The sequence below is a fragment of the Bufo bufo genome, chromosome 4 (assembly GCF_905171765.1).
Source record: "Bufo bufo chromosome 4, aBufBuf1.1, whole genome shotgun sequence".
Taxonomy (NCBI): Eukaryota; Metazoa; Chordata; class Amphibia; order Anura; family Bufonidae; genus Bufo; species Bufo bufo.
Window position 1 is genome coordinate 21,466,706 of NC_053392.1, and position 17,964 is coordinate 21,484,669.

The 17,964-nt window shown below is 44.5% G+C and overlaps 41 non-coding genes across 41 annotated transcripts; 11 read left to right on the forward strand and 30 right to left on the reverse strand.

Annotated features, from left to right (window-relative positions):
* The first annotated feature begins 1,391 nt into the window (after positions 1 to 1,391).
* On the forward strand, positions 1,392 to 1,465 carry TRNAN-GUU. The gene has a single exon. It is a non-coding gene; the product is annotated as a tRNA-Asn (tRNA).
* Positions 1,466 to 1,678: 213 nt separating this feature from the next.
* TRNAY-GUA lies at positions 1,679 to 1,768 on the reverse strand. The gene is given in 2 exon segments: positions 1,679 to 1,714; positions 1,732 to 1,768. It is a non-coding gene; the product is annotated as a tRNA-Tyr (tRNA).
* Positions 1,769 to 2,165: 397 nt separating this feature from the next.
* On the reverse strand, positions 2,166 to 2,238 carry TRNAA-AGC. Its single transcript has one exon. It is a non-coding gene; the product is annotated as a tRNA-Ala (tRNA).
* Positions 2,239 to 2,709: 471 nt separating this feature from the next.
* On the reverse strand, positions 2,710 to 2,781 carry TRNAM-CAU. Its single transcript has one exon. It is a non-coding gene; the product is annotated as a tRNA-Met (tRNA).
* A 246-nt stretch (positions 2,782 to 3,027) lies between these two features.
* Positions 3,028 to 3,101, forward strand: TRNAN-GUU. Its single transcript has one exon. It is a non-coding gene; the product is annotated as a tRNA-Asn (tRNA).
* A 212-nt stretch (positions 3,102 to 3,313) lies between these two features.
* On the reverse strand, positions 3,314 to 3,403 carry TRNAY-GUA. Its single transcript is given in 2 exon segments — positions 3,314 to 3,349; positions 3,367 to 3,403. It is a non-coding gene; the product is annotated as a tRNA-Tyr (tRNA).
* Positions 3,404 to 3,792: 389 nt separating this feature from the next.
* TRNAA-AGC lies at positions 3,793 to 3,865 on the reverse strand. The gene has a single exon. It is a non-coding gene; the product is annotated as a tRNA-Ala (tRNA).
* Positions 3,866 to 4,323: 458 nt separating this feature from the next.
* TRNAM-CAU lies at positions 4,324 to 4,395 on the reverse strand. Its single transcript has one exon. It is a non-coding gene; the product is annotated as a tRNA-Met (tRNA).
* Positions 4,396 to 4,641: 246 nt separating this feature from the next.
* TRNAN-GUU lies at positions 4,642 to 4,715 on the forward strand. The gene has a single exon. It is a non-coding gene; the product is annotated as a tRNA-Asn (tRNA).
* A 212-nt stretch (positions 4,716 to 4,927) lies between these two features.
* TRNAY-GUA lies at positions 4,928 to 5,017 on the reverse strand. Its single transcript is given in 2 exon segments — positions 4,928 to 4,963; positions 4,981 to 5,017. It is a non-coding gene; the product is annotated as a tRNA-Tyr (tRNA).
* Positions 5,018 to 5,406: 389 nt separating this feature from the next.
* On the reverse strand, positions 5,407 to 5,479 carry TRNAA-AGC. The gene has a single exon. It is a non-coding gene; the product is annotated as a tRNA-Ala (tRNA).
* Positions 5,480 to 5,947: 468 nt separating this feature from the next.
* TRNAM-CAU lies at positions 5,948 to 6,019 on the reverse strand. Its single transcript has one exon. It is a non-coding gene; the product is annotated as a tRNA-Met (tRNA).
* A 246-nt stretch (positions 6,020 to 6,265) lies between these two features.
* Positions 6,266 to 6,339, forward strand: TRNAN-GUU. The gene has a single exon. It is a non-coding gene; the product is annotated as a tRNA-Asn (tRNA).
* A 212-nt stretch (positions 6,340 to 6,551) lies between these two features.
* Positions 6,552 to 6,641, reverse strand: TRNAY-GUA. The gene is given in 2 exon segments: positions 6,552 to 6,587; positions 6,605 to 6,641. It is a non-coding gene; the product is annotated as a tRNA-Tyr (tRNA).
* Positions 6,642 to 7,054: 413 nt separating this feature from the next.
* TRNAA-AGC lies at positions 7,055 to 7,127 on the reverse strand. Its single transcript has one exon. It is a non-coding gene; the product is annotated as a tRNA-Ala (tRNA).
* A 465-nt stretch (positions 7,128 to 7,592) lies between these two features.
* On the reverse strand, positions 7,593 to 7,664 carry TRNAM-CAU. Its single transcript has one exon. It is a non-coding gene; the product is annotated as a tRNA-Met (tRNA).
* A 246-nt stretch (positions 7,665 to 7,910) lies between these two features.
* Positions 7,911 to 7,984, forward strand: TRNAN-GUU. The gene has a single exon. It is a non-coding gene; the product is annotated as a tRNA-Asn (tRNA).
* Positions 7,985 to 8,196: 212 nt separating this feature from the next.
* Positions 8,197 to 8,286, reverse strand: TRNAY-GUA. Its single transcript is given in 2 exon segments — positions 8,197 to 8,232; positions 8,250 to 8,286. It is a non-coding gene; the product is annotated as a tRNA-Tyr (tRNA).
* A 389-nt stretch (positions 8,287 to 8,675) lies between these two features.
* Positions 8,676 to 8,748, reverse strand: TRNAA-AGC. The gene has a single exon. It is a non-coding gene; the product is annotated as a tRNA-Ala (tRNA).
* A 462-nt stretch (positions 8,749 to 9,210) lies between these two features.
* On the reverse strand, positions 9,211 to 9,282 carry TRNAM-CAU. The gene has a single exon. It is a non-coding gene; the product is annotated as a tRNA-Met (tRNA).
* Positions 9,283 to 9,528: 246 nt separating this feature from the next.
* Positions 9,529 to 9,602, forward strand: TRNAN-GUU. Its single transcript has one exon. It is a non-coding gene; the product is annotated as a tRNA-Asn (tRNA).
* Positions 9,603 to 9,814: 212 nt separating this feature from the next.
* TRNAY-GUA lies at positions 9,815 to 9,904 on the reverse strand. Its single transcript is given in 2 exon segments — positions 9,815 to 9,850; positions 9,868 to 9,904. It is a non-coding gene; the product is annotated as a tRNA-Tyr (tRNA).
* A 397-nt stretch (positions 9,905 to 10,301) lies between these two features.
* TRNAA-AGC lies at positions 10,302 to 10,374 on the reverse strand. Its single transcript has one exon. It is a non-coding gene; the product is annotated as a tRNA-Ala (tRNA).
* A 463-nt stretch (positions 10,375 to 10,837) lies between these two features.
* TRNAM-CAU lies at positions 10,838 to 10,909 on the reverse strand. The gene has a single exon. It is a non-coding gene; the product is annotated as a tRNA-Met (tRNA).
* Positions 10,910 to 11,155: 246 nt separating this feature from the next.
* TRNAN-GUU lies at positions 11,156 to 11,229 on the forward strand. Its single transcript has one exon. It is a non-coding gene; the product is annotated as a tRNA-Asn (tRNA).
* Positions 11,230 to 11,441: 212 nt separating this feature from the next.
* Positions 11,442 to 11,531, reverse strand: TRNAY-GUA. The gene is given in 2 exon segments: positions 11,442 to 11,477; positions 11,495 to 11,531. It is a non-coding gene; the product is annotated as a tRNA-Tyr (tRNA).
* Positions 11,532 to 11,920: 389 nt separating this feature from the next.
* Positions 11,921 to 11,993, reverse strand: TRNAA-AGC. Its single transcript has one exon. It is a non-coding gene; the product is annotated as a tRNA-Ala (tRNA).
* Positions 11,994 to 12,458: 465 nt separating this feature from the next.
* On the reverse strand, positions 12,459 to 12,530 carry TRNAM-CAU. The gene has a single exon. It is a non-coding gene; the product is annotated as a tRNA-Met (tRNA).
* Positions 12,531 to 12,776: 246 nt separating this feature from the next.
* Positions 12,777 to 12,850, forward strand: TRNAN-GUU. The gene has a single exon. It is a non-coding gene; the product is annotated as a tRNA-Asn (tRNA).
* A 212-nt stretch (positions 12,851 to 13,062) lies between these two features.
* Positions 13,063 to 13,152, reverse strand: TRNAY-GUA. The gene is given in 2 exon segments: positions 13,063 to 13,098; positions 13,116 to 13,152. It is a non-coding gene; the product is annotated as a tRNA-Tyr (tRNA).
* Positions 13,153 to 13,541: 389 nt separating this feature from the next.
* Positions 13,542 to 13,614, reverse strand: TRNAA-AGC. Its single transcript has one exon. It is a non-coding gene; the product is annotated as a tRNA-Ala (tRNA).
* A 469-nt stretch (positions 13,615 to 14,083) lies between these two features.
* On the reverse strand, positions 14,084 to 14,155 carry TRNAM-CAU. Its single transcript has one exon. It is a non-coding gene; the product is annotated as a tRNA-Met (tRNA).
* Positions 14,156 to 14,401: 246 nt separating this feature from the next.
* Positions 14,402 to 14,475, forward strand: TRNAN-GUU. The gene has a single exon. It is a non-coding gene; the product is annotated as a tRNA-Asn (tRNA).
* Positions 14,476 to 14,687: 212 nt separating this feature from the next.
* On the reverse strand, positions 14,688 to 14,777 carry TRNAY-GUA. Its single transcript is given in 2 exon segments — positions 14,688 to 14,723; positions 14,741 to 14,777. It is a non-coding gene; the product is annotated as a tRNA-Tyr (tRNA).
* Positions 14,778 to 15,166: 389 nt separating this feature from the next.
* On the reverse strand, positions 15,167 to 15,239 carry TRNAA-AGC. Its single transcript has one exon. It is a non-coding gene; the product is annotated as a tRNA-Ala (tRNA).
* Positions 15,240 to 15,708: 469 nt separating this feature from the next.
* Positions 15,709 to 15,780, reverse strand: TRNAM-CAU. The gene has a single exon. It is a non-coding gene; the product is annotated as a tRNA-Met (tRNA).
* A 246-nt stretch (positions 15,781 to 16,026) lies between these two features.
* On the forward strand, positions 16,027 to 16,100 carry TRNAN-GUU. The gene has a single exon. It is a non-coding gene; the product is annotated as a tRNA-Asn (tRNA).
* Positions 16,101 to 16,312: 212 nt separating this feature from the next.
* On the reverse strand, positions 16,313 to 16,402 carry TRNAY-GUA. Its single transcript is given in 2 exon segments — positions 16,313 to 16,348; positions 16,366 to 16,402. It is a non-coding gene; the product is annotated as a tRNA-Tyr (tRNA).
* Positions 16,403 to 16,799: 397 nt separating this feature from the next.
* Positions 16,800 to 16,872, reverse strand: TRNAA-AGC. The gene has a single exon. It is a non-coding gene; the product is annotated as a tRNA-Ala (tRNA).
* A 472-nt stretch (positions 16,873 to 17,344) lies between these two features.
* Positions 17,345 to 17,416, reverse strand: TRNAM-CAU. Its single transcript has one exon. It is a non-coding gene; the product is annotated as a tRNA-Met (tRNA).
* A 246-nt stretch (positions 17,417 to 17,662) lies between these two features.
* On the forward strand, positions 17,663 to 17,736 carry TRNAN-GUU. The gene has a single exon. It is a non-coding gene; the product is annotated as a tRNA-Asn (tRNA).
* Positions 17,737 to 17,964: the final 228 nt, after the last annotated feature.

Consider the following 17,964-nt stretch of genomic DNA (forward strand, 5'->3'; position numbering starts at 1 on the left):
TGTCGTCGTCGATTGCTGGACCTGCGGCAACGCAGAGAGAGGAGTCTGAAGATGAGGAGTCAGAGGAGGAAGGTGGCTTTGAGGAGGTGGAAGACCAACCACAGCAGGCGTCCCAGGGGGCTTGTTGTCACCTTTCGGGGACCCTTGGTGTTGTACGTGGCTGGGTGGAGGAAGAGACCTTCAATGACGTCAGTGAGGACAAGGAACGGGACATGGCTAGCTTGGTATCCAACCATGTGCAAATGGGGAGTTTGCGGTTGTGCAAATGGACTGTTTGCGGTTGTTTGCGGTGCGTTAAAAGGGGAGTTTGGCCTGTCAGAGTTAGGTCTGTCACTGTGAAGCGGGCGTAACCCTTAGGCCTCTTTCAGGCGGTCGTTTCGGGAAAATGTGCGGGTGCGTTACGGGAACACCCACGATTTTTCCGCGTGAGTGCAAAACATTGTAATGCATTTTGCACTCGCGAGAGAAAAATCACGCACAGAAGTTCGGGCTTGGGATCAGTGTTCTGTAGATTGGCAAATTGTAATGTCAGAGGACTGTAAAAAATAGGATATAACAGAGGATGGTTTCGATCCATCGACCTCTGGGTTATGGGCCCAGCACGCTTCCGCTGCGCCACTCTGCTACTGTGTACTGCACCCTCCGCTAATATCTTTTTTTTTATTTTTTTTTAATTTTTTTAAGTGTAGCTTTTCCCCTGCGACTTTGTATAATCAAGACTAGAGGATATACAAAGGTCAAATGGTCTAACACTACATCTGATTGGTTGGTTGAGGAACCTTTTCAATGGGTATAGAGGACAGAATATTCATAAAGAATAAACAATCCCAATAATTTGATTGAAAAAGTTTAAATGAAGCAGAGGGTGGCCCAGGTCCATCGACATTTTCTGTTGTGGGCCCAAGAATGCATGGATAAAAAAGAAACCTGGGAGATTATGAAGACATCCTGGACTTCAAGCAAGAGACAGCCAACAATATGGGCCTCTTTACCGTCTGTGCAGAATCCCAAGTTTTCATTCATAATAGACCTTTGGCAAATTGTAGTGTCAGAGGACTGTAAAAAATAGGAGATAGCAGAGAATGGTTTCGATCCATCGACCTCTGGGTTATGGGCCCAGCACGCTTCCGCTGCGCCACTCTGCTACTGTGTGCTGCACCCTAGTATCATTTCCGCCAACCAGCCGTTGTCGAACTGCTAAGGAAAAAACAGTCTTTGTGGTACTATCCATCAGGGAGTTATGAGGTAAAGTCATTTGCTGAATGTTAGAGATTCGCTTGGGGCACACAGAGGTTTTTTAAATGTTTGTTTTATTTTGTTGTTCAAAAAGCCATTCGGGTATAATGGCATTGACCTGAATGTCTCTACCAGAAGGGCCATGGCGCACGAAAGTCTCTGTGGCGCAATCGGTTAGCGCATTCGGCTGTTAACTGAAAGGTTGGTGGTTCAAGCCCACCCAGGGACGCTGGTTTCCTTTTCTTACTGTTGAATGACCCAGTTACAGAAGCAGTGCTGACCAATAACAAACTCTCAAAACAGACAGGAGAACTCTCTAGATAAAGTAGAAGACAAAGAATGAAGAGTGTTTCTAGATAGCAGAAGAAAAGCAAGCCAGGGAAAGTGCTTGTCTGCCGACCGACACATCCAATATAGTGGCTGGTCAGGAAAAAAAAAAAAGTCCTTCGAGCTGGAATCGAACCAGCGACCTAAGGATGGCTGATGTTTAGCCTACTACAGTCCTCCGCTCTACCATCTGAGCTATCAAAGGTTTGCCCAGTCTACGCGGGTATGCGGGTATGCGGGTATGCTTCCTAGGCTTCTTGCATGAGCAAGAAATAACTAGAAAGGCATTCCTCCTTATGAAAAATGGCAGGAAATATCTCTGAAGGTTCTCATTCATTCAGATCATGGTATAACAGGAGGGATAATTTAGAGCAACCAGACGACTTGTTGCAATTTTTTAATCGCACCAAATAGCTTCAGTCATGCAAATGCAATCAACTTCATACCTCTATAACTGAGGCACGACTCACCAATATGAGATTTCTAGTAGAAGCCATTGTAATTGAGAAATCCTGTTGGATGACTAGTGAAACGTCGTCAAGGAAAATACAAGCAGAGTTGCTCTGACTCATTTCTCCTGGCGCGTCAGCAAACAAAGATTTTGGAGGATGCGGGCATCGATCCCGCTACCTCTCGCATGCTAAGCGAGCGCTCTACCATTTGAGCTAATCCCCCACAACAGATGCCACAACGAGGCACTCTGCTCACTCCGCTAATATCTTTTTTTTTTTTTTTTTTTTTTTTTTTTTAGTGTAGCTTTTCCCCTGCGACTTTGTATAATCAAGACTAGAGGATATACAAAGGTCAAATGGTCTAACACTACATCTGATTGGTTGGTTGAGGAACCTTTTCAATGGGTATAGAGGACAGAATATTCATAAAGAATAAACAATCCCAATAATTTGATTGAAAAAGTTTAAATGAAGCAGAGGGTGGCCCAGGTCCATCGACATTTTCTGTTGTGGGCCCAAGAATGCATGGATAAAAAAGAAACCTGGGAGATTATGAAGACATCCTGGACTTCAAGCAAGAGACAGCCAACAATATGGGCCTCTTTACCGTTATCGTCTGTGCAGAATCCCAAGTTTTCATTCATAATAGACCTTTGGCAAATTGTAGTGTCAGAGGACTGTAAAAAATAGGAGATAGCAGAGGATGGTTTCGATCCATCGACCTCTGGGTTATGGGCCCAGCACGCTTCCGCTGCGCCACTCTGCTACTGTGTGCTGCACCCTAGTATCATTTCCGCCAACCAGCCGTTGTCAAGCTGCTAAGGAAAAGACAGTCTTTGTGGTACTATCCATCAGGGAGTTATGAGGTAAAGTCATTTGCTGAATGTTAGAGATTCGCTTGGGGCACACAGAGGTTTTTTAAATGTTTGTTTTATTGTGTTGTTCAAAAAGCCATTCGGGCATAATGGCATTGACCTGAATGTCTCTACCAGAAGGGCCAGGGCGCACGAAAGTCTCTGTGGCGCAATCGGTTAGCGCGTTCGGCTGTTAACCGAAAGGTTGGTGGTTCAAGCCCACCCAGGGACGCTGGTTTCCTTTTCTTACTGTTGAATGACCCAGTTACAGAAGCAGTGCTGACCAATAACAAACTCTCAAAACAGACAGGAGAACTCTCTAGATAAAGTAGAAGACAAAGAATGAAGAGTGTTTCTAGATAGCAGAGGAAAAGCAAGCCAGGGAAAGTGCTTGTCTGCCGACCGACACATCCAATATAGTGGCTGGTCAGGAAAAAAAAAAAGTCCTTCGAGCCGGAATCGAACCAGCGACCTAAGGATGGCTGACGTTTAGCCTACTACAGTCCTCCGCTCTACCATCTGAGCTATCGAAGGTTTGCCCGGGCTACGTGGGTATGCGGGTATGCTTCCTAGGCTTCATGCATGAGCAAGAAATAACTAGAAAGGCATTCCTCCTTATGAAAAATGGCAGGAAATATCTCTGAAGGTTCTCATTCATTCAGATCATGGTATAACAGGAGGGATAATTTAGAGCAACCAGACGACTTGTTGCAATTTTTTAATCGCACCAAATAGCTTCAGTCATGCAAATGCAATCAACTTCATACCTCTATAACTGAGGCACGACTCACCAATATGAGATTTCTAGTAGAAGCCATTGTAATTGAGAAATCCTGTTGGATGACTAGTGAAACGTCGTCAAGGAAAATACAAGCAGAGTTGCTCTGACTCATTTCTCCTGGCGCGTCAGCAAACAAAGATTTTGGAGGATGCGGGCATCGATCCCGCTACCTCTCGCATGCTAAGCGAGCGCTCTACCATTTGAGCTAATCCCCCACAACAGATGCCACAACGAGGCACTCTGCTCACTCCGCTAATATCTTTTTTTTTTTTTTTAAGTGTAGCTTTTCCCCTGCGACTTTGTATAATCAAGACTAGAGGATATACAAAGGTCAAATGGTCTAACACTACATCTGATTGGTTGGTTGAGGAACCTTTTCAATGGGTATAGAGGACAGAATATTCATAAAGAATAAACAATCCCAATAATTTGATTGAAAAAGTTTAAATGAAGCAGAGGGTGGCCCAGGTCCATCGACATTTTCTGTTGTGGGCCCAAGAATGCATGGATAAAAAAGAAACCTGGGAGATTATGAAGACATCCTGGACTTCAAGCAAGAGACAGCCAACAATATGGGCCTCTTTACCGTTATCGTCTGTGCAGAATCCCAAGTTTTCATTCATAATAGACCTTTGGCAAATTGTAGTGTCAGAGGACTGTAAAAAATAGGAGATAGCAGAGGATGGTTTCGATCCATCGACCTCTGGGTTATGGGCCCAGCACGCTTCCGCTGCGCCACTCTGCTACTGTGTGCTGCACCCTAGTATCATTTCCGCCAACCAGCCGTTGTCAAGCTGCTAAGGAAAAGACAGTCTTTGTGGTACTATCCATCAGGGAGTTATGAGGTAAAGTCATTTGCTGAATGTTAGAGATTCGCTTGGGGCACACAGAGGTTTTTTAAATGTTTGTTTTATTGTGTTGTTCAAAAAGCCATTCGGGCATAATGGCATTGACCTGAATGTCTCTACCAGAAGGGCCAGGGCGCACGAAAGTCTCTGTGGCGCAATCGGTTAGCGCGTTCGGCTGTTAACCGAAAGGTTGGTGGTTCAAGCCCACCCAGGGACGCTGGTTTCCTTTTCTTACTGTTGAATGACCCAGTTACAGAAGCAGTGCTGACCAATAACAAACTCTCAAAACAGACAGGAGAACTCTCTAGATAAAGTAGAAGACAAAGAATGAAGAGTGTTTCTAGATAGCAGAGGAAAAGCAAGCCAGGGAAAGTGCTTGTCTGCCGACCGACACATCCAATATAGTGGCTGGTCAGGAAAAAAAAAAAGTCCTTCGAGCCGGAATCGAACCAGCGACCTAAGGATGGCTGACGTTTAGCCTACTACAGTCCTCCGCTCTACCATCTGAGCTATCGAAGGTTTGCCCGGGCTACGCGGGTATGCGGGTATGCTTCCTAGGCTTCATGCATGAGCAAGAAATAACTAGAAAGGCATTCCTCCTTATGAAAAATGGCAGGAAATATCTCTGAAGGTTCTCATTCATTCAGATCATGGTATAACAGGAGGGATAATTTAGAGCAACCAGACGACTTGTTGCAATTTTTTAATCGCACCAAATAGCTTCAGTCATGCAAATGCAATCAACTTCATACCTCTATAACTGAGGCACGACTCACCAATATGAGATTTCTAGTAGAAGCCATTGTAATTGAGAAATCCTGTTGGATGACTAGTGAAACGTCGTCAAGGAAAATACAAGCAGAGTTGCTCTGACTCATTTCTCCTGGCGCGTCAGCAAACAAAGATTTTGGAGGATGCGGGCATCGATCCCGCTACCTCTCGCATGCTAAGCGAGCGCTCTACCATTTGAGCTAATCCCCCACAACAGATGCCACAACGAGGCACTCTGCTCACTCCGCTAATATCTTTTTTTTTTTTTTTTTTTTTTTTTAAGTGTAGCTTTTCCCCTGCGACTTTGTATAATCAAGACTAGAGGATATACAAAGGTCAAATGGTCTAACACTACATCTGATTGGTTGGTTGAGGAACCTTTTCAATGGGTATAGAGGACAGAATATTCATAAAGAATAAACAATCCCAATAATTTGATTGAAAAAGTTTAAATGAAGCAGAGGGTGGCCCAGGTCCATCGACATTTTCTGTTGTGGGCCCAAGAATGCATGGATAAAAAAGAAACCTGGGAGATTATGAAGACATCCTGGACTTCAAGCAAGAGACAGCCAACAATATGGGCCTCTTTACCGTTATCGTCTGTGCAGAATCCCAAGTTTTCATTCATAATAGACCTTTGGCAAATTGTAGTGTCAGAGGACTGTAAAAAATAGGAGATAGCAGAGGATGGTTTCGATCCATCGACCTCTGGGTTATGGGCCCAGCACGCTTCCGCTGCGCCACTCTGCTACTGTGTGCTGCACCCTAGTATCATTTCCGCCAACCAGCCGTTGTCAAGCTGCTAAGGAAAAGACAGTCTTTGTGGTACTATCCATCAGGGAGTTATGAGGTAAAGTCATTTGCTGAATGTTAGAGATTCGCTTGGGGCACACAGAGGTTTTTTAAATGTTTGTTTTATTGTGTTGTTCAAAAAGCCATTCGGGCATAATGGCATTGACCTGAATGTCTCTACCAGAAGGGCCAGGGCGCACGAAAGTCTCTGTGGCGCAATCGGTTAGCGCGTTCGGCTGTTAACCGAAAGGTTGGTGGTTCAAGCCCACCCAGGGACGCTGGTTTCCTTTTCTTACTGTTGAATGACCCAGTTACAGAAGCAGTGCTGACCAATAACAAACTCTCAAAACAGACAGGAGAACTCTCTAGATAAAGTAGAAGACAAAGAATGAAGAGTGTTTCTAGATAGCAGAGGAAAAGCAAGCCAGGGAAAGTGCTTGTCTGCCGACCGACACATCCAATATAGTGGCTGGTCAGGAAAAAAAAAAAGTCCTTCGAGCCGGAATCGAACCAGCGACCTAAGGATGGCTGACGTTTAGCCTACTACAGTCCTCCGCTCTACCATCTGAGCTATCGAAGGTTTGCCCGGGCTACGCGGGTATGCGGGTATGCGGGTATGCGGGTATGCGGGTATGCTTCCTAGGCTTCATGCATGAGCAAGAAATAACTAGAAAGGCATTCCTCCTTATGAAAAATGGCAGGAAATATCTCTGAAGGTTCTCATTCATTCAGATCATGGTATAACAGGAGGGATAATTTAGAGCAACCAGACGACTTGTTGCAATTTTTTAATCGCACCAAATAGCTTCAGTCATGCAAATGCAATCAACTTCATACCTCTATAACTGAGGCACGACTCACCAATATGAGATTTCTAGTAGAAGCCATTGTAATTGAGAAATCCTGTTGGATGACTAGTGAAACGTCGTCAAGGAAAATACAAGCAGAGTTGCTCTGACTCATTTCTCCTGGCGCGTCAGCAAACAAAGATTTTGGAGGATGCGGGCATCGATCCCGCTACCTCTCGCATGCTAAGCGAGCGCTCTACCATTTGAGCTAATCCCCCACAACAGATGCCACAACGAGGCACTCTGCTCACTCCGCTAATATCTTTTTTTTTTTTTTTTTTTTTTAAGTGTAGCTTTTCCCCTGCGACTTTGTATAATCAAGACTAGAGGATATACAAAGGTCAAATGGTCTAACACTACATCTGATTGGTTGGTTGAGGAACCTTTTCAATGGGTATAGAGGACAGAATATTCATAAAGAATAAACAATCCCAATAATTTGATTGAAAAAGTTTAAATGAAGCAGAGGGTGGCCCAGGTCCATCGACATTTTCTGTTGTGGGCCCAAGAATGCATGGATAAAAAAGAAACCTGGGAGATTATGAAGACATCCTGGACTTCAAGCAAGAGACAGCCAACAATATGGGCCTCTTTACCGTTATCGTCTGTGCAGAATCCCAAGTTTTCATTCATAATAGACCTTTGGCAAATTGTAGTGTCAGAGGACTGTAAAAAATAGGAGATAGCAGAGGATGGTTTCGATCCATCGACCTCTGGGTTATGGGCCCAGCACGCTTCCGCTGCGCCACTCTGCTACTGTGTGCTGCACCCTAGTATCATTTCCGCCAACCAGCCGTTGTCAAGCTGCTAAGGAAAAGACAGTCTTTGTGGTACTATCCATCAGGGAGTTATGAGGTAAAGTCATTTGCTGAATGTTAGAGATTCGCTTGGGGCACACAGAGGTTTTTTAAATGTTTGTTTTATTGTGTTGTTCAAAAAGCCATTCGGGCATAATGGCATTGACCTGAATGTCTCTACCAGAAGGGCCAGGGCGCACGAAAGTCTCTGTGGCGCAATCGGTTAGCGCGTTCGGCTGTTAACCGAAAGGTTGGTGGTTCAAGCCCACCCAGGGACGCTGGTTTCCTTTTCTTACTGTTGAATGACCCAGTTACAGAAGCAGTGCTGACCAATAACAAACTCTCAAAACAGACAGGAGAACTCTCTAGATAAAGTAGAAGACAAAGAATGAAGAGTGTTTCTAGATAGCAGAGGAAAAGCAAGCCAGGGAAAGTGCTTGTCTGCCGACCGACACATCCAATATAGTGGCTGGTCAGGAAAAAAAAAAAGTCCTTCGAGCCGGAATCGAACCAGCGACCTAAGGATGGCTGACGTTTAGCCTACTACAGTCCTCCGCTCTACCATCTGAGCTATCGAAGGTTTGCCCGGGCTACGCGGGTATGCGGGTATGCTTCCTAGGCTTCATGCATGAGCAAGAAATAACTAGAAAGGCATTCCTCCTTATGAAAAATGGCAGGAAATATCTCTGAAGGTTCTCATTCATTCAGATCATGGTATAACAGGAGGGATAATTTAGAGCAACCAGACGACTTGTTGCAATTTTTTAATCGCACCAAATAGCTTCAGTCATGCAAATGCAATCAACTTCATACCTCTATAACTGAGGCACGACTCACCAATATGAGATTTCTAGTAGAAGCCATTGTAATTGAGAAATCCTGTTGGATGACTAGTGAAACGTCGTCAAGGAAAATACAAGCAGAGTTGCTCTGACTCATTTCTCCTGGCGCGTCAGCAAACAAAGATTTTGGAGGATGCGGGCATCGATCCCGCTACCTCTCGCATGCTAAGCGAGCGCTCTACCATTTGAGCTAATCCCCCACAACAGATGCCACAACGAGGCACTCTGCTCACTCCGCTAATATCTTTTTTTTTTTTTTTTTTTAAGTGTAGCTTTTCCCCTGCGACTTTGTATAATCAAGACTAGAGGATATACAAAGGTCAAATGGTCTAACACTACATCTGATTGGTTGGTTGAGGAACCTTTTCAATGGGTATAGAGGACAGAATATTCATAAAGAATAAACAATCCCAATAATTTGATTGAAAAAGTTTAAATGAAGCAGAGGGTGGCCCAGGTCCATCGACATTTTCTGTTGTGGGCCCAAGAATGCATGGATAAAAAAGAAACCTGGGAGATTATGAAGACATCCTGGACTTCAAGCAAGAGACAGCCAACAATATGGGCCTCTTTACCGTTATCGTCTGTGCAGAATCCCAAGTTTTCATTCATAATAGACCTTTGGCAAATTGTAGTGTCAGAGGACTGTAAAAAATAGGAGATAGCAGAGGATGGTTTCGATCCATCGACCTCTGGGTTATGGGCCCAGCACGCTTCCGCTGCGCCACTCTGCTACTGTGTGCTGCACCCTAGTATCATTTCCGCCAACCAGCCGTTGTCAAGCTGCTAAGGAAAAGACAGTCTTTGTGGTACTATCCATCAGGGAGTTATGAGGTAAAGTCATTTGCTGAATGTTAGAGATTCGCTTGGGGCACACAGAGGTTTTTTAAATGTTTGTTTTATTGTGTTGTTCAAAAAGCCATTCGGGCATAATGGCATTGACCTGAATGTCTCTACCAGAAGGGCCAGGGCGCACGAAAGTCTCTGTGGCGCAATCGGTTAGCGCGTTCGGCTGTTAACCGAAAGGTTGGTGGTTCAAGCCCACCCAGGGACGCTGGTTTCCTTTTCTTACTGTTGAATGACCCAGTTACAGAAGCAGTGCTGACCAATAACAAACTCTCAAAACAGACAGGAGAACTCTCTAGATAAAGTAGAAGACAAAGAATGAAGAGTGTTTCTAGATAGCAGAGGAAAAGCAAGCCAGGGAAAGTGCTTGTCTGCCGACCGACACATCCAATATAGTGGCTGGTCAGGAAAAAAAAAAAGTCCTTCGAGCCGGAATCGAACCAGCGACCTAAGGATGGCTGACGTTTAGCCTACTACAGTCCTCCGCTCTACCATCTGAGCTATCGAAGGTTTGCCCGGGCTACGCGGGTATGCGGGTATGCGGGTATGCTTCCTAGGCTTCATGCATGAGCAAGAAATAACTAGAAAGGCATTCCTCCTTATGAAAAATGGCAGGAAATATCTCTGAAGGTTCTCATTCATTCAGATCATGGTATAACAGGAGGGATAATTTAGAGCAACCAGACGACTTGTTGCAATTTTTTAATCGCACCAAATAGCTTCAGTCATGCAAATGCAATCAACTTCATACCTCTATAACTGAGGCACGACTCACCAATATGAGATTTCTAGTAGAAGCCATTGTAATTGAGAAATCCTGTTGGATGACTAGTGAAACGTCGTCAAGGAAAATACAAGCAGAGTTGCTCTGACTCATTTCTCCTGGCGCGTCAGCAAACAAAGATTTTGGAGGATGCGGGCATCGATCCCGCTACCTCTCGCATGCTAAGCGAGCGCTCTACCATTTGAGCTAATCCCCCACAACAGATGCCACAACGAGGCACTCTGCTCACTCCGCTAATATCTTTTTTTTTTTTTTTTTTTTAAGTGTAGCTTTTCCCCTGCGACTTTGTATAATCAAGACTAGAGGATATACAAAGGTCAAATGGTCTAACACTACATCTGATTGGTTGGTTGAGGAACCTTTTCAATGGGTATAGAGGACAGAATATTCATAAAGAATAAACAATCCCAATAATTTGATTGAAAAAGTTTAAATGAAGCAGAGGGTGGCCCAGGTCCATCGACATTTTCTGTTGTGGGCCCAAGAATGCATGGATAAAAAAGAAACCTGGGAGATTATGAAGACATCCTGGACTTCAAGCAAGAGACAGCCAACAATATGGGCCTCTTTACCGTTATCGTCTGTGCAGAATCCCAAGTTTTCATTCATAATAGACCTTTGGCAAATTGTAGTGTCAGAGGACTGTAAAAAATAGGAGATAGCAGAGGATGGTTTCGATCCATCGACCTCTGGGTTATGGGCCCAGCACGCTTCCGCTGCGCCACTCTGCTACTGTGTGCTGCACCCTAGTATCATTTCCGCCAACCAGCCGTTGTCAAGCTGCTAAGGAAAAGACAGTCTTTGTGGTACTATCCATCAGGGAGTTATGAGGTAAAGTCATTTGCTGAATGTTAGAGATTCGCTTGGGGCACACAGAGGTTTTTTAAATGTTTGTTTTATTGTGTTGTTCAAAAAGCCATTCGGGCATAATGGCATTGACCTGAATGTCTCTACCAGAAGGGCCAGGGCGCACGAAAGTCTCTGTGGCGCAATCGGTTAGCGCGTTCGGCTGTTAACCGAAAGGTTGGTGGTTCAAGCCCACCCAGGGACGCTGGTTTCCTTTTCTTACTGTTGAATGACCCAGTTACAGAAGCAGTGCTGACCAATAACAAACTCTCAAAACAGACAGGAGAACTCTCTAGATAAAGTAGAAGACAAAGAATGAAGAGTGTTTCTAGATAGCAGAGGAAAAGCAAGCCAGGGAAAGTGCTTGTCTGCCGACCGACACATCCAATATAGTGGCTGGTCAGGAAAAAAAAAAAGTCCTTCGAGCCGGAATCGAACCAGCGACCTAAGGATGGCTGACGTTTAGCCTACTACAGTCCTCCGCTCTACCATCTGAGCTATCGAAGGTTTGCCCGGGCTACGCGGGTATGCGGGTATGCTTCCTAGGCTTCTTGCATGAGCAAGAAATAACTAGAAAGGCATTCCTCCTTATGAAAAACGGCAGGAAATATCTCTGAAGGTTCTCATTCATTCAGATCATGGTATAACAGGAGGGATAATTCAGAGCAACCAGACGACTTGTTGCAATTTTTTAATCGCACCAAATAGCTTCAGTCATGCAAATGCAATCAACTTCATACCTCTATAACTGAGGCACGACTCACCAATATGAGATTTCTAGTAGAAGCCATTGTAATTGAGAAATCCTGTTGGATGACTAGTGAAACGTCGTCAAGGAAAATACAAGCAGAGTTGCTCTGACTCATTTCTCCTGGCGCGTCAGCAAACAAAGATTTTGGAGGATGCGGGCATCGATCCCGCTACCTCTCGCATGCTAAGCGAGCGCTCTACCATTTGAGCTAATCCCCCACAACAGATGCCACAACGAGGCACTCTGCTCACTCCGCTAATATCTTTTTTTTTTTTTTTTTTTTTTAAGTGTAGCTTTTCCCCTGCGACTTTGTATAATCAAGACTAGAGGATATACAAAGGTCAAATGGTCTAACACTACATCTGATTGGTTGGTTGAGGAACCTTTTCAATGGGTATAGAGGACAGAATATTCATAAAGAATAAACAATCCCAATAATTTGATTGAAAAAGTTTAAATGAAGCAGAGGGTGGCCCAGGTCCATCGACATTTTCTGTTGTGGGCCCAAGAATGCATGGATAAAAAAGAAACCTGGGAGATTATGAAGACATCCTGGACTTCAAGCAAGAGACAGCCAACAATATGGGCCTCTTTACCGTTATCGTCTGTGCAGAATCCCAAGTTTTCATTCATAATAGACCTTTGGCAAATTGTAGTGTCAGAGGACTGTAAAAAATAGGAGATAGCAGAGGATGGTTTCGATCCATCGACCTCTGGGTTATGGGCCCAGCACGCTTCCGCTGCGCCACTCTGCTACTGTGTGCTGCACCCTAGTATCATTTCCGCCAACCAGCCGTTGTCAAGCTGCTAAGGAAAAGACAGTCTTTGTGGTACTATCCATCAGGGAGTTATGAGGTAAAGTCATTTGCTGAATGTTAGAGATTCGCTTGGGGCACACAGAGGTTTTTTAAATGTTTGTTTTATTGTGTTGTTCAAAAAGCCATTCGGGCATAATGGCATTGACCTGAATGTCTCTACCAGAAGGGCCAGGGCGCACGAAAGTCTCTGTGGCGCAATCGGTTAGCGCGTTCGGCTGTTAACCGAAAGGTTGGTGGTTCAAGCCCACCCAGGGACGCTGGTTTCCTTTTCTTACTGTTGAATGACCCAGTTACAGAAGCAGTGCTGACCAATAACAAACTCTCAAAACAGACAGGAGAACTCTCTAGATAAAGTAGAAGACAAAGAATGAAGAGTGTTTCTAGATAGCAGAGGAAAAGCAAGCCAGGGAAAGTGCTTGTCTGCCGACCGACACATCCAATATAGTGGCTGGTCAGGAAAAAAAAAAAGTCCTTCGAGCCGGAATCGAACCAGCGACCTAAGGATGGCTGACGTTTAGCCTACTACAGTCCTCCGCTCTACCATCTGAGCTATCGAAGGTTTGCCCGGGCTACGCGGGTATGCGGGTATGCTTCCTAGGCTTCTTGCATGAGCAAGAAATAACTAGAAAGGCATTCCTCCTTATGAAAAACGGCAGGAAATATCTCTGAAGGTTCTCATTCATTCAGATCATGGTATAACAGGAGGGATAAGTCAGAGCAACCAGACGACTTGTTGCAATTTTTTAATCGCACCAAATAGCTTCAGTCATGCAAATGCAATCAACTTCATACCTCTATAACTGAGGCACGACTCACCAATATGAGATTTCTAGTAGAAGCCATTGTAATTGAGAAATCCTGTTGGATGACTAGTGAAACGTCGTCAAGGAAAATACAAGCAGAGTTGCTCTGACTCATTTCTCCTGGCGCGTCAGCAAACAAAGATTTTGGAGGATGCGGGCATCGATCCCGCTACCTCTCGCATGCTAAGCGAGCGCTCTACCATTTGAGCTAATCCCCCACAACAGATGCCACAACGAGGCACTCTGCTCACTCCGCTAATATCTTTTTTTTTTTTTTTTTTTTTTTTTTAAGTGTAGCTTTTCCCCTGCGACTTTGTATAATCAAGACTAGAGGATATACAAAGGTCAAATGGTCTAACACTACATCTGATTGGTTGGTTGAGGAACCTTTTCAATGGGTATAGAGGACAGAATATTCATAAAGAATAAACAATCCCAATAATTTGATTGAAAAAGTTTAAATGAAGCAGAGGGTGGCCCAGGTCCATCGACATTTTCTGTTGTGGGCCCAAGAATGCATGGATAAAAAAGAAACCTGGGAGATTATGAAGACATCCTGGACTTCAAGCAAGAGACAGCCAACAATATGGGCCTCTTTACCGTTATCGTCTGTGCAGAATCCCAAGTTTTCATTCATAATAGACCTTTGGCAAATTGTAGTGTCAGAGGACTGTAAAAAATAGGAGATAGCAGAGGATGGTTTCGATCCATCGACCTCTGGGTTATGGGCCCAGCACGCTTCCGCTGCGCCACTCTGCTACTGTGTGCTGCACCCTAGTATCATTTCCGCCAACCAGCCGTTGTCAAGCTGCTAAGGAAAAGACAGTCTTTGTGGTACTATCCATCAGGGAGTTATGAGGTAAAGTCATTTGCTGAATGTTAGAGATTCGCTTGGGGCACACAGAGGTTTTTTAAATGTTTGTTTTATTGTGTTGTTCAAAAAGCCATTCGGGCATAATGGCATTGACCTGAATGTCTCTACCAGAAGGGCCAGGGCGCACGAAAGTCTCTGTGGCGCAATCGGTTAGCGCGTTCGGCTGTTAACCGAAAGGTTGGTGGTTCAAGCCCACCCAGGGACGCTGGTTTCCTTTTCTTACTGTTGAATGACCCAGTTACAGAAGCAGTGCTGACCAATAACAAACTCTCAAAACAGACAGGAGAACTCTCTAGATAAAGTAGAAGACAAAGAATGAAGAGTGTTTCTAGATAGCAGAGGAAAAGCAAGCCAGGGAAAGTGCTTGTCTGCCGACCGACACATCCAATATAGTGGCTGGTCAGGAAAAAAAAAAAGTCCTTCGAGCCGGAATCGAACCAGCGACCTAAGGATGGCTGACGTTTAGCCTACTACAGTCCTCCGCTCTACCATCTGAGCTATCGAAGGTTTGCCCGGGCTACGCGGGTATGCGGGTATGCTTCCTAGGCTTCATGCATGAGCAAGAAATAACTAGAAAGGCATTCCTCCTTATGAAAAATGGCAGGAAATATCTCTGAAGGTTCTCATTCATTCAGATCATGGTATAACAGGAGGGATAATTTAGAGCAACCAGACGACTTGTTGCAATTTTTTAATCGCACCAAATAGCTTCAGTCATGCAAATGCAATCAACTTCATACCTCTATAACTGAGGCACGACTCACCAATATGAGATTTCTAGTAGAAGCCATTGTAATTGAGAAATCCTGTTGGATGACTAGTGAAACGTCGTCAAGGAAAATACAAGCAGAGTTGCTCTGACTCATTTCTCCTGGCGCGTCAGCAAACAAAGATTTTGGAGGATGCGGGCATCGATCCCGCTACCTCTCGCATGCTAAGCGAGCGCTCTACCATTTGAGCTAATCCCCCACAACAGATGCCACAACGAGGCACTCTGCTCACTCCGCTAATATCTTTTTTTTTTTTTTTTTTTTTTTTTTAAGTGTAGCTTTTCCCCTGCGACTTTGTATAATCAAGACTAGAGGATATACAAAGGTCAAATGGTCTAACACTACATCTGATTGGTTGGTTGAGGAACCTTTTCAATGGGTATAGAGGACAGAATATTCATAAAGAATAAACAATCCCAATAATTTGATTGAAAAAGTTTAAATGAAGCAGAGGGTGGCCCAGGTCCATCGACATTTTCTGTTGTGGGCCCAAGAATGCATGGATAAAAAAGAAACCTGGGAGATTATGAAGACATCCTGGACTTCAAGCAAGAGACAGCCAACAATATGGGCCTCTTTACCGTTATCGTCTGTGCAGAATCCCAAGTTTTCATTCATAATAGACCTTTGGCAAATTGTAGTGTCAGAGGACTGTAAAAAATAGGAGATAGCAGAGGATGGTTTCGATCCATCGACCTCTGGGTTATGGGCCCAGCACGCTTCCGCTGCGCCACTCTGCTACTGTGTGCTGCACCCTAGTATCATTTCCGCCAACCAGCCGTTGTCAAGCTGCTAAGGAAAAGACAGTCTTTGTGGTACTATCCATCAGGGAGTTATGAGGTAAAGTCATTTGCTGAATGTTAGAGATTCGCTTGGGGCACACAGAGGTTTTTTAAATGTTTGTTTTATTGTGTTGTTCAAAAAGCCATTCGGGCATAATGGCATTGACCTGAATGTCTCTACCAGAAGGGCCAGGGCGCACGAAAGTCTCTGTGGCGCAATCGGTTAGCGCGTTCGGCTGTTAACCGAAAGGTTGGTGGTTCAAGCCCACCCAGGGACGCTGGTTTCCTTTTCTTACTGTTGAATGACCCAGTTACAGAAGCAGTGCTGACCAATAACAAACTCTCAAAACAGACAGGAGAACTCTCTAGATAAAGTAGAAGACAAAGAATGAAGAGTGTTTCTAGATAGCAGAGGAAAAGCAAGCCAGGGAAAGTGCTTGTCTGCCGACCGACACATCCAATATAGTGGCTGGTCAGGAAAAAAAAAAAGTCCTTCGAGCCGGAATCGAACCAGCGACCTAAGGATGGCTGACGTTTAGCCTACTACAGTCCTCCGCTCTACCATCTGAGCTATCGAAGGTTTGCCCGGGCTACGCGGGTATGCGGGTATGCGGGTATGCTTCCTAGGCTTCTTGCATGAGCAAGAAATAACTAGAAAGGCATTCCTCCTTATGAAAAACGGCAGGAAATATCTCTGAAGGTTCTCATTCATTCAGATCATGGTATAACAGGAGGGATAAGTCAGAGCAACCAGACGACTTGTTGCAATTTTTTAATCGCACCAAATAGCTTCAGTCATGCAAATGCAATCAACTTCATACCTCTATAACTGAGGCACGACTCACCAATATGAGATTTCTAGTAGAAGCCATTGTAATTGAGAAATCCTGTTGGATGACTAGTGAAACGTCGTCAAGGAAAATACAAGCAGAGTTGCTCTGACTCATTTCTCCTGGCGCGTCAGCAAACAAAGATTTTGGAGGATGCGGGCATCGATCCCGCTACCTCTCGCATGCTAAGCGAGCGCTCTACCATTTGAGCTAATCCCCCACAACAGATGCCACAACGAGGCACTCTGCTCACTCCGCTAATATCTTTTTTTTTTTTTTTTTTTTTTTTTTTTTAAGTGTAGCTTTTCCCCTGCGACTTTGTATAATCAAGACTAGAGGATATACAAAGGTCAAATGGTCTAACACTACATCTGATTGGTTGGTTGAGGAACCTTTTCAATGGGTATAGAGGACAGAATATTCATAAAGAATAAACAATCCCAATAATTTGATTGAAAAAGTTTAAATGAAGCAGAGGGTGGCCCAGGTCCATCGACATTTTCTGTTGTGGGCCCAAGAATGCATGGATAAAAAAGAAACCTGGGAGATTATGAAGACATCCTGGACTTCAAGCAAGAGACAGCCAACAATATGGGCCTCTTTACCGTTATCGTCTGTGCAGAATCCCAAGTTTTCATTCATAATAGACCTTTGGCAAATTGTAGTGTCAGAGGACTGTAAAAAATAGGAGATAGCAGAGGATGGTTTCGATCCATCGACCTCTGGGTTATGGGCCCAGCACGCTTCCGCTGCGCCACTCTGCTACTGTGTGCTGCACCCTAGTATCATTTCCGCCAACCAGCCGTTGTCAAGCTGCTAAGGAAAAGACAGTCTTTGTGGTACTATCCATCAGGGAGTTATGAGGTAAAGTCATTTGCTGAATGTTAGAGATTCGCTTGGGGCACACAGAGGTTTTTTAAATGTTTGTTTTATTGTGTTGTTCAAAAAGCCATTCGGGCATAATGGCATTGACCTGAATGTCTCTACCAGAAGGGCCAGGGCGCACGAAAGTCTCTGTGGCGCAATCGGTTAGCGCGTTCGGCTGTTAACCGAAAGGTTGGTGGTTCAAGCCCACCCAGGGACGCTGGTTTCCTTTTCTTACTGTTGAATGACCCAGTTACAGAAGCAGTGCTGACCAATAACAAACTCTCAAAACAGACAGGAGAACTCTCTAGATAAAGTAGAAGACAAAGAATGAAGAGTGTTTCTAGATAGCAGAGGAAAAGCAAGCCAGGGAAAGTGCTTGTCTGCCGACCGACACATCCAATATAGTGGCTGGTCAGGAAAAAAAAAAAGTCCTTCGAGCCGGAAA